The following is a 23828-nucleotide window of genomic DNA, read 5'->3' on the forward strand; positions in this document are numbered from 1 at the left end:
CTACATCTCTGTGGCTCTCCACCCTCACCATTCCTGACATTCTTTGCTCCCGCCACATTTACAAACTTAATCTCCACTTCATGTTGGCGAATTAAATACATGTTTGGCAGAGCATTGTGGGCCAAAGGGCCTGTATTATGCTGTAGTCTTTCTATATTCCTAAGTTTTTTTTAAGAAGTCTTAGATACCCTAGCTATATGTGCGTGCCTTAGACCTTTCTACAGTACTGTATATAAGAAAGAACACGAGAACAAGAAAAACAAACATGACCATCAACTCTCCACCCCCCAATTCTACTGCCACCAACCACCATGGTTATACAGTCGCCAATTAACTTACCAACCATCCCATCTTTAGCCGCTGTCTATCAGGATGTGGTGAGTAGCAAACTGTGGTTTCCTTCCCTGTTCTCCTTCAAACAGTGAACCATTTTCTGCACTGAATGGACAGCACTGCTGCTGGTGACATTATGAGCAACATCCAGCATAAATTCCTTCATTAACGTGAGAAAATCAGCTGATGCTGGAAATCCAAGGCTAAAATACAAAAATCTGGATGAACAGCAGGTCAGCCAGTATCCATGGAAAGGAATGAACAGTCTACATTTCGGGCCAAGACCCTTCATCAGGACTGGAAAAAAAGTCAGGCCAAGAAGGTGGGGGGAGTGGAGGATGAAGTACAAGGTGGTACTGGGAGAGATGGAGGGGTGAAGTAATGAGCTTGGAAGTTGATGGTGAAAGAGATGAGGGGCTTGAGAAGGAGGAATCCAATAAGAGAGGGTAGATGATCATGGAAGAAAGGGAAGGAGGAGGATAGGCAGATAAGGAGATAGGAGAGAGAGGGAAATGGGAAGGGAGAGGGGGCAATTACTGGAAGTTCAAAATGTCTACGTTCATTTCATCTGGTTGGAGGCTACCCAGACGGAATACAAGATATTGCTCCTCCAACCTGAGTGTGGCCTCATTGCGGCATTAGAGGAGGCCACAAACTGACATGTTGGAATGGGCATGGGAAGTGGAATTGAAATAGATGGCTACTGGGAGATCTCGCTCTATCTGGTGGACAGAGCATATGTGCTTGGCAAAGTGGTCTCCCAACTGGTATTGGGTCACTCCGGTGTACAGGAGGCTGCACCAGATGCACCAGATACAGTAGATGACCCCAACAGACGTTCGGGAGGGAGGAGGTGTCGGGGCAGGTGTGGCACTGGTTCCGCTTGCAAGGATAAGTGCCAGGAGGATTTGTATCATTCACCGATACCAATTACGAGGTAGCAGAAAGAGAGGCCATAGCATACATTTTCTCTCCTTAACACCTCCAGGGGCTCTCCCGACTGATTTATTGCTTATGCCTAATTAGGGCATAAGTGCAAAACTGAACTGGGAATATTCAAGTCTGTCTGAGCTTGTACATTCACCTTTTGTATACATATGGTTTAGCTCTATTTCTTGTTTAACAAGCTATTCAAATTGATATCCTTTGATAAATCACCTTCATGAATCCCAGTTCGGATAAAAAAAAGTCAAGTACAATTGAATGAAGGTACAAAGAATTCAAGATAAAACTGGTGAAAAGCTGCTTTGAAATCAATAGCTTTTGAAAGTTAGAGTGTGATTTTCAAAGAGCTGCTTGAGTAGTCAGGGGTAGTGTCGGTTCATCTCACTAAATTATTCCTAACATTCTCTGCACAGAGAAGTAGCATCCACAGAGAAACATGCAATTTGTCTTCTACGTCTACACTGTGAACGTGACATCGAAACAAACTCTTCAGGCAGTAGTGAGGGAGCACTGCTCTACTGAGGTGATGCCTTGAATGGGATGTTAAAAGAAAAATTCTCAAAAGTAGAAATATAAGAACTAATGGCATTATTTTTAAAGAAAACTAGAGGAGCTCACCCAGGTGTCCTTGCTAATACTTATTCCACAATCACCTGGGCATCATCCAGTGTTTTTACAACATACTGCGTGCAAGGTGACCACACATTTTCTCATTGACTACATTGCAGTAGGATTGATTGACTCTAAAATAATTTGGACCATCCTTAAAGAGGTGGAAAATGTGCTATGCAAATGGAGCAGAGAGAAGGCTGGAGAATGGGGCTGAGAGGGAAAATGGATCAGCCTGGATGAAATGACAGAGCAGAATCAATGGGCCAGATGGCCTAATTTTGCTGCTATATATAAAGTTCTTATTTTCATTTCATGAAAAATTCCCAAGGCTGATTATTTCAGAAGGGGAAAATTTTTTAAAACACTACAGATACTGGAAATATGTAATAAATCTAAAGTGCTGAAAACGTTCAGGAGGACAGGAACCCCCAGTGGAAAGAGAAGCAAGGTTTACATTTCTAGTCAGACACACGCCATCAGCGAGAGAAAGGAGAGGAAACGAATGAAGGCTTGTGTTGTTCTGCTGAGCATCGTGGCCATGCTATATTGGTGCTGGAATTTGTGGCAACATTTGGCTGCTGCTCCCAGCACGTCATCGGGTGTGGTGGTTGTTAATGGAAATGACACATTTCACTCTGTGTTTCAATAAACAAATAAATTTGAATCTGAACTCAAATACTTTGAGGGAAATGGAATGGATAACATCCACATGAAATTGTGTAAGTCGCAACGAAGTAAGCAGGGAGCGTGTCCCATTCCCATATGTCGGCCCATGCTCCCTCTTTTGCTAAGATGAGCTCACCTCAGGGAGGAGGAGAAACAGCTTATATTCTGTCTGGGAAGCCTCCAAACTGATGTGATGAACATCAATTTCTCCTTCCGGTAAAAAATGATTTCCAAAACCAACCGCCCAACCCCCAAATTCCTCTATTCCCCATTCTGATATTTTACCTCTTTTCACCTGCATATTTCTTCTCCCTGTATACCCACCTCCTTCCCTTTCTCCTGTAGTCCACTATCCTCTCCTATCAGATTCCTTCTTCTGCAGCTCTTGACCTACCCCACTCAGCTGGCTTCACCAATCACCTTCCAACTAGCCTCCTTCCCCACCGCCCCCCACCACCTTATTATTTTGGCATCTTCCCCCTTCCCTCTGAGTCCTGAAAAAGGATCTCAGCTGAAAACCTTAGCTGTTTATTCATTTGCAGAGACGCTGCCTGACTGCTGATTACCTCAAGCATTTTGTGTGTGTTGATTTGGATTTCCAGCATCTGCAGACTTTCTTGCGTTTATAAATTGTACGTGCAACAGAGTTCATGTGGACTGAGGGGTAAAATGGTAAGATTTCACATACCTGTATTTTTCAATCAATTATCATTTACACCTCAGGATTTTAGGCATTCTACTATCCTCAGGTGAAAGAAGTTGTGACCATCTGTTTACCATGATTATGAATTCCTTCAAACACAATGTTTACAATGGAAGGAAAAGTAATTGCAAACGTTTAGTGGACTGCAGCTACAGAAAAGGGAAATGTCCAAATTTGGTGGGTTGGAGTGTGGAGGTTTGGTGGGAAATCAATACGTTGAGGTCTTAGGTGCAACTTAAGGCACATCACGGATTTCAGGGCCCATTAGCAAGGTCAGGAAAAGGAAGAGAACAAAGATAATTGTAACTTGACCTGAGATGGAGTCATGAATCTGCACACTAATTATATTGCGTTCTAACACATAAAATCTTGCTTGATACTTGCTCAAGTGGAAATCTTGTTGCAAGAATGAACAAACAGACATCTTGTTTGGAAGGCAGTCCTACATGGCCTGTCCATGTATCAACACCATATGCAAGCGCTGTCACATAACAAGGCAGGACAGCTTTTGGCCACCAGGTAACTATACATGATCACCAATGGTGCTACTTCACAGTTTAAAACATCCCCCACAATGTATGGAGTTGGTCTTTCCCTGGCAAATATGAACACTGTGAAGACTGCTTGGCTTATATAACAGTTGGAGACACTGTGTTAGAATAAAGCATCACATTTTGCCGGAGTGAAATTATCTTCCAACTTCCTTTGTAAAACTCATTTTGTCCTCTACCTCCAAAGTTATTTTTACCTATAGTGAACAGAATGGAATCAGAGGCAGAATACGAAGCCTTGATTCTACAAACTAGTCTTGCTAACGCTCCTAGCAATTGCAGGTTTCTAGGCAGGATGGTCCAGATAAACATGGGCAAGGACATGGAGGCTGGACATTGTAAATTGCACCAAAATAAATCAGAGAACTTACCAACAGGGATGAAGAAATCTTTGGTCTGCCTTCTGGATGCTCCATGGTTCCAATTAATGGAAGATGGCATCTGAACACGTCCGGTGAGGTCCAACAAAATGAAATGCCTGTCTGAATGTCATTGTGGAGAGTCTCAGGGAGCAGCGAAACACACAGTCAAAGTGTACACAGTTACAAGAAGGCACACATAATGAGCAAACACCAGCTTCAACTTGTTTCTAAAGAATCCCACATTATTAGAGAATCACCAATCTTCTATTGGTATTGTTAAGCAACAAATTGCAATTGAACTCCAGAATGTTTAGAGTGACTGCAATTGATTATAAATGAAAAGTACAAAATATTTACACAAAACCACAATTACTTGACAGAACTGGATCTTATAACTAACAATACAGAATTTGATTTATTATAGTGAAATCACAATGGGTGATGTACAGACCTTCAATATGCAAACACATACAGATATATATTTATTAATCAATGGGGCAGACTGCCTTTCCTCTATGGGCAGCTTTAATCCACTGTTAAAATGTTCTTAAATGATCCATTAAAATGGACTCCTGGTCTAATTATGGCTTTGCACTACACTTTCTCTGTAACTGTAACCCTTTATTCTGCATTCTGTTATTGCGACCACTGGGCACTGTTGTGGTGAAATGATCTGTATGGATTGCATACAAAGCGTGTCCCTCAGTGCAGGTGACAATGATAAACCAATTTACCAGTTTATACAACACAACGTGTTTAATTCTTAAGGGAGGCTTTCCCTCCTAAACCTCCCTGCACGTGTGCTACTGTTGAAATTGAAAGGAGATACGCTGCTCTAAGTTCTACAGTTTTGAATTTGCTCTTTCTATATAAGGAATCCCACACCCCATCAAATATCTTGAGACCCCAACCCTATTCAACAATAGCCATTCCTATCCCATCAGCAAATCTTAAGTATGCCTCCCACTTCAGAGCTGATGCTCCAACTTCACCGAATACTTGCGCTCCCCAACTGAAGCCAGAAGCCCATCCACGCCCACTGTGCTACTCCACTTGATCTGTATGGTAAAACAAAAGCTTCCAATATTGTTTCCCTGAGACAAAGCATTTGACAGCCTGCCTCGCACCAATATCATACTGATGTTTTCAAACACAGATTGAATTCTGGACTACTATCTTTTTGACTTTGAGGTGATATTGTCCAACCTCAACAGGGATCTACCAGGTCATGAAACAACAGATACTCTGAATGAGAATGAGAATGAGAATTACAACTGGAAATGTGCTACACTGCTTTAAAAGGTCAGAAGTTCTTTAACTAACCATATATTTCCTTAGAGTTATGGATCTAGCATTATGTCATTGTATAGATTTCAGTGTCAGTGAAAGACATAAATTGTTCACATATGATGGGTTATGCTCCAGTGCAGTTATAAAAAGGGTTTGGTAGGTTTGTGTAAGGTTGCATTAAAGTTAGTAAGCAGATCACCGAGAGTGAAAGTAATTATTGACTCCTTAGGGAAGCTCTTCAATTACAGGAAAGCTTTGAGATTGCAAGGGACAAAGGCTTAGGCAAAGCGCCATTAGACTGATGGCAAAGGGAGACTGTTCTACAAAAGTCCAAATTAATGCAAATATTTTTTCTAGCATATGGCCCCAAGGGGGCGGGGGACAAATGTTTCTTTATAAGAGAAAGAGACAACTAAAATTTGAGTCATCTGTATTGTATGTAGGTCCCTTGCAATAATGCCATTTTCTTCCCTAAAAACTGCATTAGTCTTTTCTTTATTGAATTGATAAATTAAATATTCTTTTGAAAGCTCCATGTTTGTATTGTGGACTTTCTTTTGGTCTTCCCTTTGTGGTTTGACTAAGTACCCTTTGAAAGTCATGACATATTAAGGCTGAATTTCTTTTCATTGCAATAGATTTTCTAGTATAACTTGTGTGAAATTAACCAAACCAGCACAAGTTATCTAGGAAGTTCAATTGCAAGTGATGTCCAAGACAGCTTACATTTCCATGACCTTTTTTGCTGGTTTAAATAAACACTGCACTGGAAGCAAACCCCCACTCCCAAAACTGGGAAGGCCCATACCAGTCTAATCAGCAGAGATTTCCCAATAATTCTGCCCAAGAGGATCTTCAAGAAAGCAGTTAAATTAAGATTTGCTTAAGAGAGGAACATTATTAAAAGAAAACAGAAAATAACTATACAAATTGATGCAGAATCACACATCAGCTTCACTAGTGTACAATAGTCACTTTCTTAGCAAATGAATCAAGTTGAATTTCTAGTTTAGTTTATTGCTATTCAACCGATCGTATGTATACCACCAAACGAAACAACGGTCCTTCGGGCCAAGGTGCACAACACGGTACATATAATTCACACATATAACACAAAGTAATAGTACCACAAATAAATTAATAAATAATAAGGTACATATACCATACAAGTTAAAAGTAAACAGTAAAACGCTACTGGCGCTTCATAGGTAATGAGACCTGTGTGGGGGCAGGGAGTTCAGTAGTCGTATGGCCTGGGGGCAGAATCTGTTTCCCATCCTAACAATTCAATTGTATTAAATTACAGAAAAAAAACCCGGAGCGTTCTAAGCTTATTATTGTAGCTTTTGTAACAATATGTGCACATATATCATTTATTACTGGAAAGGTGTCTGCTGTTGCTACCAAGCTAATCATTAGGCAGATTTACCATACTGTAAAGAATTTATCCAACATCACAAGAATAAATAAAAAGCAAACCACAGATGCCAGAAATCGGAAACTGCTGAAAATTCTCAGCTGCTCAGCTCCTGAAGTCGAAGCATTAACTGTTCCCCTTTCCACAGATGCATACTGACCTGCTGAATCTTTGTAGCGTTTACCGTTTCATTTTACCCAGCTCCATGTCCACCAAGGGAGAGCCTATTTAATTATCTGCTGTGGGCAATGATAGAGAAAGTCCAGTGTTTAATTTTTCAGAAAGCGTATCATAAAATATTATGATCATCAATCTTTGGAAGAAAGTAGGAAAATAGCCAGTGTAACAATATCCAGGCCCTTCATAATTTTATACTCTTACATGTCCCCTATTAACTTTTCCGGTTTCCAAACAATTTACCAATCAGATTTACAATCCACTTTTTTTTTTAAAAACGTAACATTTAATTCTATTACAGTGCTGCCAAATAACAGTTAAGAAGGAGCTATCATAATATAAGATCAGTGTAAACTCTGGCTTCACTCCACATAGTTCAATGGCCATCAGTTCAGAGTAGTAATACTGAAGAGGCCAACACAGACCACTGAGATGCATAAACTGTAACAACTTGGAAGTTAGATTCAAACCTCAAGCCAACTTTTTCTTGTTGGCTATATGCGGATAACATTTAAATCATGTTATTACTGTCATAATGCACAAGCCAAATACAAATAACTCTGCACAATGCATTCTGATTAACAGCTTTACCTATACTGTGGTGACTGGGAGAGAATGAGGAATCAAGAAAACTAATAAAGAGGGTAAGTTTAAAGTGCTTAAACTCTGGCCAGGAGAGGAGCTGAATGAAAGCAGGAGACGCAAAGAAAAGGAACTCAGAACCCTTCATCTACCACATCCTTTACTATGACAGGACCTGGCAAAATGCAAGTTGAAGAACAAAGGTATTGCAGTTGCTGCCAAGTTCAAAACGCAAAGCAATTTATTGAGTAAAACTAATCAGGAGCTTTAACTGGCAACGATACTGGGTCCACTTTTCACTGTGATATATTTTAAATTTCATTCAGCTTGAGCAACAATTGAAACAGAATAAGGGTAAGTTTACCATTGACCAATGGGTGTTACAGGATCATTTCCAAATATACACCCTACCTGACTTTCATTCCCATTGACTGCAATGAAAAGGCACAGCACGTGGACAGTTAAACTGACATGCTCCATTTCCATTATTACTCAGAGTTCTTGTCTTTCCCCTGCCAAGTGTCATACAAGAAACTCTTCCATGTTATAGTCCTCCAAAATCATTAAAAGGGAGTGTATCTCAGTACAGGAAGATCAGAACTGTACACTTAAACATTTTTGTGGTTTACTCATCTGTATCTCATGGTAAAACTAGAACCACTGTCAAACCACAGCTGCACCTATTGAAGCATACTTTGTGGTTCCAGAAGTAACAAAGTATAATTGCCAGCATTCAAAATTATTGTGAAACATTGAAAACATGCAGATTTTGGAACTCTTAAACTCAAAACAGAAAATGCTGAAAATACTCAGTACGTCAGGTTGCGTCTGTGAGAAAAGAAAGAGAATTAATGTTTCAGGTCAGAGGTGCTTTGTCCGAGTTGGCAAGGAAACAAAACAAGCTTGTAATGACACAGGAAAAGTGGTGCCATGTTTAATAAAGTAAAACAGGACGTCAAATGATATAGGCTGTAAACAAGGATATCTGATGGCATGAACATTGATTTAACTTCCAGCAATATCTGCCACTCCACTTCTCTCTTTTCTCAGTCCCCATTCTGGCTCCCTTCTTAACCCTTTTGTTCTCCTCACCTGCCAAACATCTCCCCCTGGTGCCCCTCTTACTTCCCATTCTCCCATGGTTCACTCTCCTCTCCAATCAGATTCCTTCTTGTTCAGCCTTTTAACTTTTCCACCTATCAGATCACAGCTTCTCACTTCATTTCTGCTCCCCCCCCCACCAACCCACCCACCTCATACCTCACCTGGCTTCACCTATCACCAGCCAGCTTGTGCTGCTTCCCCTCACACTATCTTCTTATCCTGTTCCAGTTCTGTTGGCACAAAACTTAGTCTGTTTATTCTCCTCCATAGATGCTGCCTGACATGCTGAGTTCTTCCAGCATTTCCCTGTGTTATCTGGTCAATGAGTGAATGGGAGCAGATAGAGAGTGAAAATATATAGAGGCCGAACTGCCATGATTAATATACACTTCAACCATACGCTTCAACTTAAGTGAACCCAAACAACATTTGATTACAATTATTACTGAATGATTTGCATGCATAATATGATTTTTTAATCTTTTATCCCACAATCTGAAAGCTCCAGTTCAAAATAGTCAATTTGCTTGCATGGATAGAATGCTACATTATATTTGGTTCCGAGAATCAATCAACACCATATGAGTGTAACAATCTCCATGGGATTGTCAGAGGAAGATGAAGATTAATTATTTTGTATAATATATAGATCAACTACATTCTTTTACTTCTCCTGTCTTCAAACTATGTTTAATTATTGCAAGTTCCTGTGCTAATAGTTTTATCTGGAAATAATAAAGGATGCCATTGTTAATGACAAACATGAAACGTATGTTGTGCAGATGCTATCTGTTCAAGCAGAGAATGGCGTAGCAGGAAGAGCTGGACATATATTGTGCTAATTACAGATTTCTTAGAGCTGTGGTTCTGTGGAAAACAGTTTAGAATTGTGTTGTGATATGATGCCAAACTTATAAAAGGTGATTTTACCATTTAAGCAAACTGGCTTTAACAAGTATTTTTTTTCCCCCTATAAAATGTGGTAGAGTTCCAGTTAGGCTTTTATTCAACATTTCTCGAATTTCCTGAACCTGCCACAGGTCGCCAGAATAAACTCCCCCACTAGCCGCATCCGAGAAGCAGCACCTGTACAGTACTTCACCCTAGGATGCCGCCAGGCTGTTTTGACCATGTAGAATGGAGCAGCTTAGCATGATTTCAAAGTCAAAGCAGGCACGTTCCTCTGGCAAAGTTCATTGGATCACAGTTTTGGAAGGGAGACTTTTGGCTACTCCATCTTGCCTAACTCAACAGTTCAAAGGTTCAAAGGTTTAATTTATTGTCAAAGTAAGCATACACAATACACTTCTGATATTTGTCTTCTCCAGACAGCTAATACAGAAAGACCATGGGTGTGATAAAAGAAAAGACTTCAAGTCCCCCCCCCAACCAGTATGAAAAACAAAAGAAACAAAACTTGCGGATCTCAAAATCCCCCCCTTGCTCATGGCAAAAAAAAAACAGCCACAATAACAATCAATAAACCCCTACACATAACAATCCCTCACCCCATCATTCACAAAGAAGTACAGTAACTGTAGCAGTAAACCCCCAATCTCCTTCTTGCACACAAAACAATTAACAGATCACCCACCCGCCAAACATCCAAAAAAGAGAACACTAAAAAACTGGAGGAAACCAATATGAAGTACAGGCCAATAATCACATCAATCTGATAATATGGGAAACACATTTCGTCTGCATACAAGGAGAACAGCCGCACGGACTCAGTCCCTCTGTAAAGAGTGACCACTGACCCAAGGCTGAATGCGCCGATCCAGCTGCTGACTGTCTCCGTTGGAAGCCATCACTGGCCTACTCTGCAGGCATCTCGCTGCTTTGATCTTCCTCGCCGCTTTGAGATGGAGTCGTTCATGACCCCATGCCTCGACTCTGGTCTTAACCACGAGTCGGCTTGTGTGCACAGTCCCCCATCTCTGATCTCCATGGGGGAATGCTCTGTACGCAGCACAGTGCTGGATCATTTGATTGATATTCAAACTCACATCACAGTCTCCAATGGTTTCCGTGACACCAACAAGACAATAAAGAACACGCCGAAGGTACAGAAAAAGTGAAATACTTGGAAAGGTTTGCTATCTGAAAGGTGTCCTTTGAGAAATCGTTGTTCACTGATGCCACCTTGGCTGGAAATTCCTGAGCACGATATTTTATTTTAAGTTATTCTCTAATAAGATTTTCTTGTCCCTGCTGAAACCAGCATCTATTTCCCCATCCCGAATCATCCTTCGGAATGAGTTGCCAATATGTCTTCTTGAACCATTTCAAAGTGTTTCTGTGTGCCTGTACACAGGAGGCTGTATATTCTGTGGAGCTGAACAAACAGTGATACGTTTTCAACTCACGAAAAAGTGTGCCTAGAAGAGGAACTTCCAGATAATGATGTTTCTCTGTACCTTCATCTTTCAGATGGTGGGAGTTATATGGAGTTCTAGAGAAGTGGAACAAAGAATCAGGCCCTTCAGCCCATCCAAACCATGCCAAAACCATTTAGAATGCCTACTCCTATTGACCCCGACTATCCATGTACCTATCCAAACTTCACTTAACTGTTGAAATCAAGCTCACATGCATCACTTACGCTGGCAGCTCACTCCACAGTCTCACGACCCTCTGAGTGAAGAACTTTCCCCTCATGTTTCCCTTCACGCTTAAATCATGACCTCTGGTTGTAGTCCCACCAAACCTCAGCAAAAAATGCCTGCTTGCATTTACCCTATCAATACCCCTCCTAATTTAGTTTTAACCCATTTGATCTTTCCTTATAACATGGGTCCTCCAGACCCGTCAACATCCTTGTAGATTTTCCTTGCACTCTTTCACCCCTGTTTCTATCTTTCCTGTAGTTAGCTTACTAAAACTGCACACAATAGCCCAAATTAGGCCTCACTAACATCTTATACAAGTTCAACATAACATCCCATCTCCTGTATTCAATACATTGACTTATGAATGCCAATATTCCAAAAGCATTCTTTGCGACCCTATCTACCCATGACTCCATTTTCAATGAATTATGTACTCACCTTTATTCCCAGATCCCTTTGTTCTACTGCACTCCTCAGTGCCCTACTGTTCACTGCATACGACCTACTCTGGTTGGTCCTACTGAAGTGCAAAAACTTGCACTTATCCAGTTTTGTCCCTAGCAATCCTTTTGCTCTTAACATATCTGTAAAATCTTTTATGAGTCTCCTTCACCTTGTCTTCTCAAGCAACTTCATGCTTTCTTTTAGCCATCCTGATCTTTTTCTTAAGTGTTCTCTTGCATTTTTTATACTCTATAAGCACCTCATTTGTTCCTACTTGCCTATACCTGCTATGCACCTCTTAACCTGCGCCTCCATATCTCTTGAAAACCAAGATTCCCTGCACTAGGTATCTTTACCTTTTATTCTGACAGGCACATGTAAGCTTTGTACTCTCAAAATTTCACTCTCTCCACATCTGATCCCTCTATGAGAATTGGTATGTGTTCCTTCATCTTACTCGTCCTAAAGTCCACAATCAACTTTTTCATCTTACTGATGTTGAGGGCCAGGTTGTTGCTGTGACACATCTCCACTAGCTGGCATATCTCACTCCTGTATGCCCTCTCGTCACCATCTGAGATTCTACCAACAATGATTGTATCATCAGCAAATTTATAGATGTTATTTGAGCTATGCCTAGCCACACAGTTGTGGACAGTGGGCTAAGCACACACCCCTGAATTGTGCCAGTGTTGATCGTCAGCGAAAAAGATATTTTATCACCAATCCGCACAGATTGTGGTCTTCCAGTTAGGAAGTCAAGGATCTAATTGCAGAGGGAGATACAGAGATCCAGGTTCTGTAACTTCTCAATCAAGATTGTGAGATACTAGCAAATATAAATCTTTACATCAATTCAGCTAGTTATACTATTACTAACACTAGTTGTTAACGAGAATTTTTTTTTTCATATTGCTGAGATGATTTCCACATTGCATCATTGCAGGAATATATCAATTAGAATATTGACATGTTCTGGAGAACATGTCTTGAGCAGTACAGATGGGACGCTGTTGGCATTACTAACTGGAGGTTCTGGCAATCTGACTTGGAATTCCTGTTTAAGTCATTTATTTATGTAACTGTCATCTCACAGGCTTTCTTCTTTTGGAAAGAGAATTCTTGCCAGCCATTTAGAGTTTACATCAGTTTATCGCCAACTGCAGCAAATGACTCTAATTAAAACTAATCCTTTATTGCATAGTACAGCACAGACAAAGGCTCTTCAGCCTTACTGGGCGTTACTGATTACTGAAGATAAAGATGCATGGGATCGCGATGAATTGGCTGTTTGGATCCAGAACTGGCTTGTGCAGAGAGGACAGAGGGTAGAGGTTGAAGGAACTTATTCGAGCTGGAGGGCTATAATTGGTGGTGTTCTGCAGGGATCTGTGCTGGGACTTCTGCTGTTTGTGATGTATATAAATGACATGGCTGAAAATGTAGTAAAGCGGGTTACCTAGTTTTTGGATAGTGGGGTTGCAGATAGTGTAGAAGACTGATTAGAATACAGCATGATATAGATCAGTTGCACAAATGGGCAGAGAAGTGGCAGATGGTTTAATGCAAATAAATGTGAGATGTTGCGTCTTGGTAGAGCAAATGCAAAGAAACAGTGCACTGTTAAGGGCAAGATCCTTGAAAGTGTTGCTGAGCAGAGAGATATGGATTCATGTTCATAGCTCCTTGAAAGTGGCTACACAGATCAATAAGGTGGTTAAGGAGGATTATGGAATGCTTGTTTTTAATCAGTCAAAGCATTGAGTTTGAAAGTCAAGAGGTTATGTTGCAGCTTTATAAAATAATATTCAGGCCATATCCAGAGTATTGTGTACAGTTCTAGTTGCCCCACTATAGGAAGGATGTTGAGGCTTTGGAGAGGGGCAGAAGGGATTTACCAGGATGCTGCCTGGCTTAGAGGGCACGTGCTATCATGAGAGGCTGGATAAATGGGTTGTTTTCTCTGGAGTGCCAGAGGCTGAGGGAAGATCCGACAGAGATTTGCAAGAGAGACATAGATAGAGTAGACAGGGAGTATCTGGTTCCCAGGGTTGAACTTCCTACTACCAGAGGCCATCCATTGAAGGTGAGAGGGGGTAGGTTCAAGGGGGATGTAAGGGTTAAGATTTCCCTCAGGGAGTGCTGGATACCCAGAATGTGCTGCCTGGGTTGGTGGTAGAGGCAAATACATTGGAGGCTTTTAAGAGAAGTTTGGATAGGCACATGGATGTAAGGAAGATGGACATGATGTTTGGGTGTTTTTGATTTACGTTTTAGCTGCTTCAGCACAACATAGTGGGCTGAATGGTCTGTTCCCTTAAGTGTTCAAGTAGTAAAATCTGTATCATTGTAAGTTTAAAGCAAAGATACAGAAAGAGGGTGTTAAATGCTTCCAATTCAGCTTTATAAAACACTGTACATCTTGCAAACATTTTGCACACATGGTTCATTATTGTCCAGTAGGGTTTTCAATAGGTAGCAATAAAAAAAAATCAGCAGTAACAAACAGCAGGTGGGTAAAGCTTCCAAACTCCATGTGCAAGCCACAGAAAACTATCAGAAAATATAAAATGCATAGGATATTTTGCAGCCATTCATTGCAGAAGGTGAAGAATCCAGATTTTCAATTTGGGAAGAATTAGTAAACTGTGGTTTTGTAAACATGGTGTTAGGCCTGGTCAGTTGTCACTCTCTGTGCACTGCTGGTGGAGAAGTTCAACCCACATTCCTTAGGTAGGCTCAAAATAAGCAGTAGGCTTCCTGTATATGAGTGCTACATGTCTAAAATGTAGTAAACTCATTTCCTCATAACCCTTCAATAGAATGTTGGCTCTTACCTCAAATTATTCCCAGCAAATAATTCTCCTCCTCCAGCAACTAATTGGTTGAACCATGGAACACATTGTGGTACTCAATTATTAGAAACCTGCAAAACATAATGCAGCAACTTTAAGGAACCAAGGTAAACATAATTATATAATGGGCAGGCACATCATTGAGGAGTCTGCAGATCAAGGAATGCCTGCTGTTAAGGATGATCGCGTCAGCCTAATTTTACCTTGCATGACAAAGCAATTAACACATTCTGATGATTTTGTTGGGTGTATAAGGGTTATTAATGAAGATTAATGACACAGACTCCAACACAAAAAGAGTAAAAGGTGACCTCAGTTCAATGGAGCTTGAAAAAAAGAGAAAGCCGTATTACTTTATGACTTCTTGCACATTGCTTGCATTAAAATCTGTAACCAAACTTTCTAATCTGGACTTGAGTGAAGCTAGCAGTGCTGTGTGATGCAAAACCTAAATGTATTCCTCAAAGCATTGTTCTGTTAACAATACATACAAAATAAGCCACTTTCTGGTTCCACAGATACATGTCATCAAACTTGGCATTAATTATTGACATGGCAATATCCCACAACGTGAAAAGAAGGAAGCATCTCTTCCTGGTTTTTGGCTGGGAAACTAGGAGAATTACCTTTTCTTCCATTTGCACTCCCATGGGAATGTGACATCTCTGAGAATGCAGAATGCACACAGCAAATTTTAAAAAGAAGCTGAACTTTTTTTTTACAAATTATAAATGAAGCCATAATATTATTTATCTAGGTATGGAATCATAATCCAGTCTTGGATGTGTCACAAAAGTTATATTCTTGGAGCTTATTTTAAAGCAGGATTACCTGTCATAGTTTTAGTAATGGAAAGAAACGTACAATAAAAGGAAATAAATAAAGTAAAGATTAATTATAAAACATTTATAGGTATATGAGTAGCATAAATGTAACACTACGTGAAACTTGCTTTCTTTAAATAAATCCTACAGTGAAAGGTTAGTTTTTATTGATGTTGGTTTGACTTTCAATAGAATCATATTTAGGGCAGCAAAGTAGTGTAGTGGTTAGCACAATGCTTTACAGTATCTGTGATCTGCATTAATTCCCGCCACTGCCTGTAAGGAGTTTGTACATTCTCCCCTTGATCATGTGGATTTCCTCTGGGTGTTCCACTTTCCTCCCACATTCCAACAACCTACCAATTGGTAGGCTATTTTGTCATTGTAAACTGTCCCATGATTGGGCTAGGATTAAATTAGGGGATTGATGGGTGGCATGCCTACACTGCGCTGTACCTCAAAAATTAATTAAATATAAACAATTGAACATTTCAGCCTTAAAATTATTGATAGGTGCTGTTAATCAATTAAAAAGACAACATGTTGAAGGTATTCAAATGTGCAAAGGGAATTGTTACCATCTCAGATTACATAATTAAATAAAATTGCCTGAAACCAGCAATCATGCCACAACCATGGTCATTATCTCCACTAAATACAGATCCTTTATCCCCAGAGGGATATCAGGGACCCACCTCTCAATGAATTTCATGAGTTACCAAACAAACAGAAATAAATTTAGTCATGGAAAAATTGGGAACTAATTCAGCAGCAGAGACTTCTAAGTGCTAATTAAACAAGCACCAGCACAAAAGCAACTTGCAGAATTCAGGAGCACTTTACAGGATGGAATGGAACAAAGAGAGAAGGAAACATAAGTGGTAAAGTACAACTAATAAGTCTTAAGAAGTTTGAAGTAAATTTATTATCATTGTACATACATGTCACCATATATTATCCTGAGATTCATTTCCTTGTGGGTATTTACAGTAAATACAAAGAAACACAATAGAATCAATGAAAACTACAAGACTGACAAGCAGCCAATGTGCAAAAGACAACAAATTTTGCAAATACAAAGAGAAAAACCAACAAATAAATAATACCATCATCCCGCAGAGACTAGTGGAGAAACTGTTGCTGCTTGGCCTTAACACTGCCATGTGTTGCTGGATTCTGGATTTCTTGACAAAGAGACCACAGTCAGTCCGTGTTGGCAGGAACATCTCTGACTCCATCACACTGAGCACTGGATCCCCACAAGGCTGTGTGCTCAGCCCATTGCTGTTTACACTGCTAACACATGACTGTGCAGCCAGATTCAAGGAGAACCTGATCATTAAATTTGCTGATGATACCTCAGTGGTGGGGCTCATCAGCAAAAATGATGAAACAATGTACAGGGAGGAGGTCAAACACCTAGAGAGCTGGTGCAGTGACAATAACTTGATGCTTAATGTCACCAAAACCAAGGAAATGATCGCTGATTTCAGACGGTCTCAGCCTGAACACACACCATCAGCGGCTCCACAGTGGAGAGAGTGGAAAACACTCCTGTTCCTTGGGGTGCAGATCTCGGAAAATCTCACCTGGTCCAGGAACGCCACTGGAATTGTGAAATGAGCCCAGCACTTTTTGAGGAAGCTTAAACAAGCATCACTCCCCACTAACATCTTAACTACATTTTATAGAGGCATGGTCGAGAGTGTGCTGACCTTTTGCATCACAACCTGGTACTCCAGCTGCAGTGCTGCCGACAAAAAAGCCTTGCAGAGGGTGGTTAGGGGAGCAGAGAAGGTTATTGGGGTCTCCCTACCTTCTGTCCAAGACCTCTTTCAGAGTCGATGCCTCCAGAAGACACAGTACATCATTAAAGACCCCTCACACCCTCTCCATGAACTGTTTGTTCTTCTGCCATCAGGTAAACATTACAGGAGCATCAAAACTAAAACCACAAGGCTACTAAACAGCTTCCTCCCACAGGCAGTCAGACTGCTAAATAGCTGCTCTACCTGACTCTGCTTTGGACACTTTTAACTTGCACTGGACACTTATAACTTGTTTTTATCTGACTTGTGGCTGTTGTGTTTTACTATTTATTGTTATGTTTATTATTTAGTGTTGCGTTTGTTATGTTATGATTGCACTGCTCCTGGGAAACGCTGTCTCATTCTGCCCTGCAGAGCTGATGTAAGGTTAGAATGACAATGAAGTTTTTGAATCTTGAATCTTTAAATAAATAAATAAATAAATAAATGGATGAATGAATGAATAAATAAATATATTGAGAACGTGGGTTGTAGAGTCCTTGAAAGCGAGTCCATAGGTTCTGGAATTAGTTCAGTGTTGAGCTGAGTGAATTTATCGAATCTGATTCAGGAGCTTGATGGTTGAAGGATAATTGTTCTTGAACCTGGTGGTGTGGGGCCTAAGGCTTCTGTACCTTCTTCCCAATGACAGCGGCAAGAAGAGAGCATGGCCTAGAAGGTGGATAATGGGGGTCCTTGTTTTCCTGTGACACTGCACCTTGCAGGTATGCTCAATGGTGGGGAGGGCTTTTCCTATGATGAATTGGGATGTGGTCAGTACTCTCTATAGGCTTTTCCATTCATGGGCATTGGTGTTTCCATACTTGTAAATCTCAATATTACTTGATAGTACTTTTCTCAGGAATGTAAGACAATTTCCAGATGGACTCATTCAAGGGCTATACTCAGTTGCCATTGTAAGCAGTTTGTTTGTAATGGAATTGTTGAAGAATTAATATACTTTAAGTAGAAGCGCAGGTACTGAGATATTTTCTAGCCATGCATTCCTTAAAGACAATATGGTAACACATATATAACACAATTCAACTAATGATGCAGGCTGCTATTCATAGCAAAGGAGGATATAATAACAAGAGAAATAGACCAGTCTGCCCTATATGGCTGCTCTGGCTTTCAATCTGGTCATGGATGATCTTTAACCCCAATTCCATTTTTCTTCTCCCTGGCCCCTTATTACCTAAGCATTCATACAGCCTGAATATATCGAACAAGTGAGCCTCCACAACCCTTCTGAACAGAGAATACCATAGGTTCAGTGAGGTGGAGAAACTCCTGGTAATGTCAGTCATGAATGGCTGTGTCCTTATTTGGAGACTGCGGCTCCTGACTCTAGACAACAAATGAAGTGGAAGTATCACTCCACCTCCATGCTGCCAAAGTTTCGAAGATTTTTGTACAATTCAATTTGAATTACTTCCCATGCTTTCAGAGACAAAAGACTTATGTGCAATCCACATAAGTCCCGTCATAAAAGGTTGTGTCCTCTGGTCCTAGACTCCCCCACTACAGGAAAATCCTCTCCACCTCCACTCTATCTAAGGCCTTTCAATATCTGATACATTTCAATGAGATCTCGTTTCATTCTTCTAAACAGGTCCAGGGCCATCAAATGCTCTGCATATGTTAACCCATTCATTCCCGGTGTCATTCTTGTGAACCTCCTCTGGACTCTCTCCAGTGCAGGCCTATCAACCAGTCATTGGCTCTCAACCAAAAAATAAAGACCTGTGGCGACCCATTTCCTGGCACATCCGAACCGGCTCACAATTAGATAGCCTACGGGGGTTTGCGAGCACAGAGCTTTGGAGCCTCTGCGCCACGGGGGGCAGGTTGAGGGAGGCTTAAAAGTGAGGCTGAGGATTTCGAATAAAGTCTTTCCTTCGACTGCAGTTACCGACTCCGTGTCGTAATTTTAGCGCTGCGTGTAGCACACCGCTACAATTGGTGACCCCGACGGTCCAAACGATCTTTGGACCAGAAATGACCGACGCCGCCTCTGTTCATGCGGTTTCGTTGAAACTGCCAGGTTTCTGGACACAGCGACCGAACCTATGGTTCCAGCAAGCCAAAGCCCAATTCCATGTTCGCCAGATCACCTCAGAAGACACCCGTTACTACTACGTGGTGAGCTCCCTCGACCAGGACACAGCGGCCCAGGTCGCGGAGTTCGTACAGTCGCCCCCGGCAGACGGCAAGTACACGGAATTCAAAACCCTGTTCCTCAGGACTTTCAGACTCTCGCGCTTTATGTGGCGACCCATTTCCTGGCACATCCGAACCAGCTCATAATTAGATAGCCTACGGGGGTTTACGAGCACAGAGCTTTGGAGCCTCTGTGCCACGGGGGGCAGGTTGAGGGAGGGTTAAAAGTGAGGCTGAGGATTTCGAATAAAGTTTTTTCCTTCGACTGCAGTTACCGACTCCGTGTCGTAATTTTAGCGCTGCGTGTAGCACACCGCTACTGACCCATCTATTCCTAATCCCTGATTTCTGTCCATTATCCTCATTCTCTGCCAACTTTCTAACTCCAGTACTGTGCATTCCAATTTTGCTCAAAAGTGAGTTGGGGACACTGTCAGTACCTTGGGTCTGAAGCAGCAGTTTGCCATAGATTCCCATTCTTATAGAATTATAATTAGACAACTGAGAGGAGGAAGGAGCATACTTGAAAGATCAAGTATAGTCCACAGACATGTGTATGTTTATGAAAAGAGCAACGTACTTTAATTCCATGACTCATGCTGAAAAGAAATTACAAGACATTTATAAATTAATTATTGGGAAAACAGTGAATTTTATGAAAGGTAGAAATTTGATTAGTTTTACAAATCATGGTGGCACCATTCTGGGTGTAAAATTAATTTTGCACACTGCTGTCAAACTGAAGTTCAAGTTCAAGTTTAATTGTCATTCCACCATGCATGGATACCCCTGAATGCAGCCAAATGAGACAGCATTCCTCCAGGGCCAAGGTGCAAGAGACAGTACCAACAATCACACACAGCACAAGCACATATAAGACTGCAAACACATATCAAATATCGGTAAATTACAGTCGCACAAAAATAAAAAGAAGATATTAATATTGGTATCCCATTTTTGGATTGGAGAATGCTCATCATTCTTTAATACATTACGCATTATTTGTTGGGTCAAATTAATAAATAGTATCAATGCACAGTCTGAAGCCATAATCTCTGCTTTCAATTCAAGCGCACAAAGATGAGAGGAAGTGAACAATGGCCACTGACCACTTCCTTTGTCAGCTTTACCACCAATTCTTCGCAAAGGGATGAACATCAGCTGACTCTGCAAACCACAGGAGAAGTTTTAAAAGCAAACAACAATGTAGGTTTAATATTCAGCTCATTCCTGTAAGGTGTTTTAGCAATGAATAATTCCAACTCCCATCACGTAAATTCAGGAAATATTTAGATAGAATAAAACGACAATCAATAAAACATTTGATGATTGAATTATACCAAACTTTTCCCTGGGAACAATTTTAGCCAAAACATCTTATGTAGCCAGAAGAATACCCTTTCTACCCCATCTCCCCCATGATGGTTGATTTTTATTTCAGCACTTTCAATAAGATTTGGAGAAGATTCTTGCACCTGCATTGTGCAAATGAGAAAAAAAATAAATTGAACAATGAACCACACCAAAGTACAGGTACACATTCATAGCACCACATGTAACATTTTGCTGGTCAAGTAACCAAAGAATGGTGAAGAATGTCACTGCCTCCCAAGTACAGCAGGTGGATGGGCTCTAAAGTGTTTGAGTGCTCGCTGACTGCTGTGAATTTGCATATTAACGAAATCATGTGGAAGAGAACACAGTGACATCATTGTGGATTATAACCATATAACAATTACAGCCCGGGAACAAGCCATCTCGGCCCTTCTAGTCCATGCCGAACGCCTACTCTCATCTAGTCCCACCAACCTGCATTCAGCTCATAACCCTCCATTCCTTTCCTGTCCATATACCTATCCAATTCTTTTTTAAATGACAGTATCAAACCTGCCTCTACCACTTCTACTGGAAGCTCATTCCACACAGCTACCACTCTCTGAGTAAAGAAGTTCCCCCTCGTGTTACCCCTAAACTTTTGCCCCCAACTCTCAACTCACGTCCTCTTGTTTGAATCTCCCCTACTTTCAATGGAAAAAGCCTATACAGGTCAACTCTATCTATCCCTCTCATAATTTTAAATACTTCTATCAAGTCCCCCCTCAACCTCCTACGCTTCAAAGAATAAAGACCTAACTTGTTCAACCTTTCTCTGTAACTTAGGTGTTGAAACCCAGGTAACATTCTAGTATATCTTCTCTGTACTCTCTCTATTTTGTTGACATCTTTCCTATAATTCAGTGACCAGAACTGTACACAATACACAAAATTTGGTGTCACCAAGGCCTTGTACAATTTTAACATTACATCCGAATTCCTGTACTCAATGCTTTGATTTATAAAGGCCAGCATACCAAAAGCTTTCTTCACCACCCTATCCACATGAGATTCCACCTTCAGGAAACTATGCACCATTATTCCTAGATCACTCTGTTCTACTACATTCCTCAATGCCCTACCATTTACCATGTATATCCTATTTTGATTAGTCCTACCAAAATGTAGCACCTCACACCTATCAGCATTAAACTCCATCTGCCATCTTTCAGCCCACTCTTCTAACTGGCCTAAATCTCTCTGCAAGCTTTGAAAACCTACTTAATTATCCACAATGCCACCTACCTTAATATCATCTGCATACTTACTAATCCAATTTACCACCCCAGCATCCAGATCATTAATGTATATGACAGACAACATTGGACCCAGTACAGATCTCTGAGGCACACCAGGGATATAAGATGTAAACAGCACATGATCTTGCAGTTTGAAGATGATATTTTTATTTTTTTAGAGAAATATCACAAAACAGGTCCTTCCAGCCCAATGAGTGGCACCACCCAGCAACCCACCTACTTAACCCTAGCCTAATGACAGGACAATTTACAATGACCAATTAACTGACTAACTGGTAGGTCTTTGGACTGCGGGAAGCCATTGGAGAAAAGAACCAGAGATTTTTGGGAGGGTTTAAACTGACTTGGCAGTGGGATGGGAAATGGAATGTTAGTACTGAGGATGAGTTAGTTGGCTTACAAACAGAGGCAATGTGTAGTGAGACTGCTAGCAAGGAGAGGCTGATGATAGGGTAAATTGCAATCAACAGGATGAGTTGCAATGTAAAAGGTGGACAAAATTGAAAAGGGTAAATACTGGACTGAAGGTGTTATATTTGAATGTGCGCAGTCTACGGCATAGAGTAGATGAACTTGTAGCGCAGTTACAGTTTGGCATCTAATATATGATATGTAGGCATCTGTGAATCATGGCTGAAAGAAGATTACAGCTGGGAACTTTACATCCAAGGATACACAAAGAAGGAAAAGATGGAATACGAAGGTAAACTAGCCAATAATATTAAAGAAGATATCAAAAGTTTCATCAGATATATAAAGTGTAAAAGGGAGGCGAAAGTAGATATCAGACTGCTGCAAAATGAAGCTGGTGAGGTAGTATTGGAGGACAAGGAAATGGCGGGTGAACTAAGTAAGTATTTTGCATCAGTCTTCACTGTGGAAGACACCAGCAGAATGCCAGAAGTTCAAAGCATCAGGATGCAGAATTGTTTGAAGTTGCCATTACCAGGGAGAAGGTTCTTGGGAAACTTAAAGGTCTGAAGGTAGATAAGTCACCTGGACCAGTTGCTATACACTCCAGGGTTTGAAAGAGGTGGCTGAAGAGATTTGAAGAGATTTGGAGACATTAGTAATGATCTTTCAAGAGTCAATTGATTCTGGATTATTTCTGGAGGAACGGAAAATTTCAAATGTCGCTCCACTCTTCAAGAAGATAGAAAGGCAGAAGAAAGGAAATTATAGGCCAGCTAGGCTGACCTCAGTGGTTGGGAAGATATTGGGGTCAATTGTTAAGGCTGTGGTTTCAGGGTACTTGGAGGCACATGATAAAATAGGCTGTGGTCAGTGTGGCTACCTTAAGGGAAAATCTTGCCTGACAAATCTATTGGAATTTTTAAAAAAAATAACAATGAGGATAGACAAATGAAAATCGGTGGGTATTGTACACTTGGATTTTCAGAAGGCCTCTGACAAGGCGCCACACATGAGGCTGCTTAACAAGTTAAGAGCCTATGTTATTACAGGAAAGATGCTAGAATGGTGAGCATTAGCTGATTACATCCATGAAACCAATTAACCTACTAATCCGTCTTTCAAATGTGGGAGGAAACTGGAGCACACTGAGGAAACCTGCACAGTCGTGGGAAGAAAACACAAACTCCTTATGAACAGTGGCAGAATTTGAATACAGATCTAATAGTTGGTGCTCTAAAGCTTTATGCTAAGCACTACACTACCATACTGCCCACAAAATTCCATCCCTCACACACAAGGGGCAATTTATCTTGGCCAATTAACCTGCGTGTCATTG

General features: G+C 40.8%; 1 long non-coding RNA gene across 2 annotated transcripts in view; it reads right to left on the reverse strand.

The window, feature by feature from the left end:
• Positions 1-4181: 4181 nt before the first annotated feature.
• The window catches only part of LOC132404205 (uncharacterized), a 145995-nt gene continuing 126348 nt past the window's right edge, over positions 4182-23828 (reverse strand). The window contains exons 4-6 of one of the 2 annotated variants that reach the window (XR_009515463.1): positions 14633-14721; positions 7040-7118; positions 4182-4292 (exon numbers count right to left, since the gene is read on the reverse strand). This is a non-coding gene — a long non-coding RNA (uncharacterized LOC132404205). Of the gene's footprint in view, positions 4293-6827; positions 7119-14632; positions 14722-23828 lie in introns of those variants that run through there. The other variant, XR_009515462.1, reaches the window with a different exon arrangement.

Source organism: Hypanus sabinus, chromosome 13 (assembly GCF_030144855.1).
Source record: "Hypanus sabinus isolate sHypSab1 chromosome 13, sHypSab1.hap1, whole genome shotgun sequence".
NCBI lineage: Eukaryota > Metazoa > Chordata > Chondrichthyes > Myliobatiformes > Dasyatidae > Hypanus > Hypanus sabinus.